The sequence below is a fragment of the Takifugu flavidus genome, unplaced genomic scaffold, assembly GCF_003711565.1.
Source record: "Takifugu flavidus isolate HTHZ2018 unplaced genomic scaffold, ASM371156v2 ctg789, whole genome shotgun sequence".
NCBI lineage: Eukaryota > Metazoa > Chordata > Actinopteri > Tetraodontiformes > Tetraodontidae > Takifugu > Takifugu flavidus.
This window is the reverse complement of record NW_026622399.1, coordinates 14,416-20,650: the sequence shown is the minus strand read 5'-3', so window position 1 is coordinate 20,650 and position 6,235 is coordinate 14,416.

Genomic DNA, 6,235 nt, shown 5'->3' with positions numbered 1-6,235 from the left:
AGAGTGAAATTTCACAAATAAGACTATTAGAAAAAAAGACAAAACCAAAATATTTACAAAAATAAATGCTCACCGCTGAGTATCCAGACGTTAAGTCTCTCACCCATGACTTGGGACTCAAGGAAGAATGAGCACGCTTCGTAAAATGAGTTGAGAAGTAAAATTCAAACGGGATGTGCATCAGTTTGACCATCATCTCACGCTATACAGGAGCGAATGTAAATCTGTGTGGATATTTGCATTGAAGGTAATGTCCAGATTGTTAGCCGGGGTTTAAAAACATGAAGAAATTGTCCCTCTGAATAAACTTCTTTGAACATACACTTTGCAAACCGATATTGCTCATTGTTTCCCTTTCAAAGTAAAACACTGACAGTTTGTAGAATGTGTGCAAAGGCAAAGTCTAGTTACAATTCTACCAGCATCATTTTTGTATAAGTTTCTATAAAAGTTCAATTTGTGTCATTTTTTGCCATCCATAATGGCTAGCTGAAAATGTTTCACTTTGATGTTGAGATAAATTTATTGTTGGGTTCCTGAATCTGCCAAAGTATGTTTAACTAGGCTTTGACAGCATTAAAGATAGGATAAAATAAAGATAGAAGTATTGGACCCAGAACCAAGTTGCTCTTTGCCTAACTATTGGCTATACATCTTTTTTTTTCTTTGCAGTTCTGTCAGAGCTTTTGGCAAAATACAGCGACATGCAAGCATCTTATTTACAATTATATGAATAAGTCTTGACAATTTTCTGCATCTTTGGACTACAACAACACAGTAGATCGAAAACATTTATTTCAAAAATATGCAATACGAAGATAACAGTTACAATAAACAGCGAGCAAAACCTTCAAAAGTTTCACTTCTCAGGTGTAGTTCGCAGGTGGAGGTCTTGTTCCAGCAGCTTCTTTGGCAAAGCCTCAGGTGACTGTGTGACAGCTCTTCCTGCACCACTATTTAAGCTGAGGGTGAAGAGAATTATTTTATCTTGTTAGCATCTTTTATCTTATTAGCATGTGTTATACTATATGTTTTGTTTTATGTTACAGTTAGTTTAGAAGTTAGAAATACTATATACTCTTTAGTAGGAATACACATAAGCAAGTCAGTTGACCCTTCCTTGACCTGAATACTGGTCAGACAGTTGGAGCCAGCCAGACAGGAAATGGTAGACCCCCATCGTAAAACATGACAACGTAGTTTACTGGTGTTGATAAGTTCCTTGGCAGGAATATGACTTCGGACCTGGCCATCTGGAGAAGATAATGGAGAAGAAGGACCACACCAACACCAAAGGAGGCTGGAAGAAGAAGATGGGGTCATCCAAGAAGAAGGACTGGATTGGACTGAATTAGCATCAATAATTTACATATATCTTTCTATAAAAGACTGGGTCAAGGGATAGTTAGGTCGTCAGACTTCATGCCCTGACAATTGACTTTGTTGTTGCTAGGGTTATGAACTGGCCCAGAGCTCTGTAATATTTGTATCTTGAATTGATTCTGTTTGCTAAATACATTTTGAAATTGACATTTGTTTACTTGAAGTCTTCATTTAAAGAACACGCGGATTGGTAGTGACACACAGAGGTATTGCAATCCAACAAGGGGCAGAGAAATGTTGCATCTCCAAAAAAGTTCCAGTTTTCCAGGGTGGAGCTTGAGAGCCCGTTTGACGTCAAGAACAAAAAGAATTTTGGCCATGACTAAATCAACAAGCCTCTGCCCATTCCTGAAGGTGTCTAACCGGAGGTTTTGTTTTTTTTTTTTAATTAAAATCATGTGACCGGCTTGAGTTTACTGGAAATTGAACTAAAACCTCTTCATTGTGAGTGAAGAGGTTTTAGTTCAATTTCAAAGTGAAACTCCTTAAGCCCGTTGAGAGACAATAATGACCCTGAAATAGTTCATTTCCTCCTCCTTGGACACAAACCTTGAGGGGTTGAATTATTATTTAAGTTAACAAGTCAAAATCACATTTGTAGACTCAATAAAATACTAGTAATAATGTTCTTTATTTCTTTATCCATCCAATATTTGGAAAAACCTATTTCACATTTTTCTTTGCCAAGTTCCCTTGCTTTATTTACTTTTTCGGGTTTTTTTGTTTTTTTTTTTTTTAAAGTCTTTTCATACATTGCAGAAAGTACATGTTAGCACAATGGGTTGGAATAGGAAGCCAGTCATGAGTCTGTGGTGTGAATGCCAGAAACCGGTTTGTCAATGCCCGCGCAGGTACTTTTGCATCAATATGGCCTTTGTGTTCTCATGAACATGGAGCCTCCCTAATCAGAACGCAGAAAGAGATGGACAAGTCCACCGTCTGGATAATAACAGAACGTTCGGATCGTCGCAGGTGCTTTTTGAGGGCCTTTTGCATCTCATGATTGTCACAAGTCATTCATGGAGCTCCTTTTTGTAAATCCTAAACTCAGGATCTCAACATTTCTTAGATTAAAGTATCAAACATTCACATGTCCACCACTCTCGTTAAACACAACAGAATTTTCAAGGGTAAAAGCAAAAAATTCCAAAATAGAATACCCAATATCCTAAAACCATAGGACTGTAGCAGTCAGTAGGAAGTAGCTCAAGTAAAAAGCATACAATGAAAGACACGCGATGACGGGAAGAGTTTCTGAGCTGTTTTACGGGTTTGACATATCCAATGTTTTCACAGGACTTGTGATTCCAGGTCATCAAAGTGCAGCATGTAGTTGACTGTAAAAGTTTCCCTGACAAGAGATGACCTGCAGTGTTTTGCATCATCATTACTACCATGACTAATGTTCTGTCTTTATGAATCATGTACGTTTCTAAAATAACTGTGATACCCATGACCACTTTTGTTGTCACAGCCTCTTAGGTGTACAGTAGGTTGAACAATCTGAGTTATGATCAACAGTTTTGTTGGACAAAGTAACTTTTTATCTGGGTTGCTGCTGAAGGTGCTGCTCCCAACTTCTTCCTCCTTCCTGTACAAGAGAATCAATCAATTTTCCGTGACAGTTTGTGTTTGGCTTTTGCCCTGTTCTTAACAGAAGTTTTTAGTTTTAAAAGAATACCTCTTACGTCAAACAATGATACTTTTCATACTGTGTGTACATCATGCTAACAATGGGGGAAATATATTTGCATATTCCCCACATTTTGTGGCTCCGTATCATCATAACTATGCCCCATCCACAGTGTTCTGTTAGTAGGTTTAATGTGTAGTTGAGCTTTCTTCCATAGCTTTTTGCCAGGCCGCCGTCAGAGAACCCAACAATCCAACCAGCTAACAGCCTAGATCCTAGCGATAGCACAGCACAGGGTATCAACCTATGGTGAAAATGCTGTACATTTTTCAGGAATAAGCAGTTCTTGGTATATCTGTGAACATAACTACTGCAATAGAATGGTTAGCTAGTAGCTGTTCCCTCTCAATGCTACTTTGGGCTTCAAAACAACAGCGTTAAAAAGAACTCCTGATCTTTTAATTAAGTTAGAAGACTGATATAGATAGAGATTGCAGTTAGAAACAGTTTAGAGCCCTTCTCTTTTTCCACATTTGATTGTTTTTGGAACTGCACCACAAGCTTTGCTCACCTAAATTCACTGGGTGAGGATTGTTGGTCTGCAGCCATTTTCAGGTCCTTCCAGAAATTTTGATTGGGGGCAAGTCAAGGAGCTGCCTGGGTAATTCAAGGACATCCACAGTATTGTCCCTAGTTTTCTCGCTGCTGTGTTTTAGGGTCTGTTTGGACGGTAATCCCTCGGGTGTTTGCTCTGGTTGATTCATGAAGTGCACATTGCTCCATTCCCCTGTCCTTCAACCTTGAGCAGTCTGCCTGTCCCAGCCCCTTAAAACACCCCCGCAACATGTTACTTCACCATGAGGATACTGGTTGGCAGATGATAAACACTTTTCAACACTGCCTGACATGAACATGTTTTCATGTTTCGTTTAATGGGAAGTGGCTTCAGCCTGTCCCATCTTTTACCAAGACCCTTTCCCCTCTTCCTTAGTTTGGTCACGCAGCCACCTGCTAAGAGTCCTTATCGATCCAAACTTGCATAGCTATTATCAGGTAGACAGGTGTGTGTGTGGTGTGTGTGTGTGTGTGTGTGTGTGTGTGTTTGTCTTTCCAAATCATGTCCAGTGATCTGATGTCCCAGATGCCCCCAAATCAAGGTGTGGAAACATCTCAAGGAAAATGGAAGAGCTAAAATTAAGGGTCATAGTGACGGGTCTGAATAAACTTCTTTGAACATACACTTTGCAAACCGATATTGCTCATTGTTTCCCTTTCAAAGTAAAACACTGACAGTTTGTAGAATGTGTGCAAAGGCAAAGTCTAGTTACAATTCTACCAGCATCATTTTTGTATAAGTTTCTATAAAAGTTCAATTTGTGTCATTTTTTTTTTTGCCATCCATAATGGCTAGCTGAAAATGTTTCACTTTGATGTTGAGATAAATTTATTGTTGGGTTCCTGAATCTGCCAAAGTATGTTTAACTAGGCTTTGACAGCATTAAAGATAGGATAAAATAAAGATAGAAGTATTGGACCCAGAACCAAGTTGCTCTTTGCCTAACTATTGGCTATACATCTTTTTTTTTTCTTCTGCAGTTCTGTCAGAGCTTTTGGCAAAATACAGCGACATGCAAGCATCTTATTTACAATTATATGAATAAGTCTTGACAATTTTCTGCATCTTTGGACTACACAACAACAGTAGATCGAAAACATTTATTTCAAAAATATGCAATACGAAGATAACAGTTACAATAAACAGCGAGCAAAACCTTCAAAAGTTCACTTCTCAGGTGTTAGTTCGCAGGTGGAGGTCTTGTTCCAGCAGCTTCTTTTGGCAAAGCCTCAGGTGACTGTGTGACAGCTCTTCCTGCACCACTATTTAAGCTGAGGGTGAAGAGAATTATTTTATCTTGTTAGCATCTTTTATCTTATTAGCATGTGTTATACTATATGTTTTGTTTTATGTTACAGTTAGTTTAGAAGTTAGAAATACTATATACTCTTTAGTAGGAATACACATAAGCAAGTCAGTTGACCCTTCCTTGACCTGAATACTGGTCAGACAGTTGGAGCCAGCCAGACAGGAAATGGTAGACCCCCATCGTAAAACATGACAACGTAGTTTTACTGGTGTTTTGATAGTTCCTTGGCAGGAATATGACTTCGGACCTGGCCATCTGGAGAAGATAATGGAGAAGAAGGACCACACCAACACCAAAGGAGGCTGGAAGAAGAAGATGGGGTCATCCAAGAAGAAGGACTGGATTGGACTGAATTAGCATCAATAATTTACATATATCTTTCTATAAAAGACTGGGTCAAGGGATAGTTAGGAGGTCGTCAGACTTCATGCCCTGACAATTGACTTTGTTGTTGCTAGGGTTATGAACTGGCCCAGAGCTCTGTAATATTTGTATCTTGACTTGATTCTGTTTGCTAAATACATTTTGAAATTGACATTTGTTTACTTGAAGTCTTCATTTAAAGAACACGCGGATTGGTAGTGACACACGAGAGGTATTGCAATCCAACAAGGGGCAGAGAAATGTTGCATCTCCAAAAAAGTTCCAGTTTTCCAGGGTGGAGCTTGAGAGCCCGTTTGACGTCAAGAACAAAAAGAATTTGGCCATGACTAAATCAACAAGCCTCTGCCCATTCCTGAAGGTGTCTAACCGGAGGTTTTGTTTTTTTTTTTTTAATTAAAATCATGTGACCGGCTTGAGTTTACTACTGGAAATTGAACTAAAACCTCTTCATTGTGAGTGAAGAGGTTTTAGTTCAATTTCAAAGTGAAACTCCTTAAGCCCGTTGAGAGACAATAATGACCCTGAAATAGTTCATTTCCCTCCTTTGGACACAAACCTTGAGGGTTGAATTATTATTTAAGTTAACAAGTCAAAATCACATTTGTAGACTCAATAAATACTAGTAATAATGTTCTTTATTTCTTTTATCCATCCAATATTTGGAAAAACCTATTTCACATTTTTCTTTGCCAAGTTCCCTTGCTTTATTTACTTTTTCGGGGTTTTTTTTGTTTGTTTTTTTTTTAAGTCTTTTCATACATTGCAGAAAGTACATGTTAGCACAATGGGTTGGAATAGGAAGCCAGTCATGAGTCTGTGGTGTGAATGCCAGAAACCGGTTTGTCAATGCCCGCGCAGGTACTTTTGCATCAATATGGCTTTGTGTTCTCATGAACATGGAGCCTCCCTA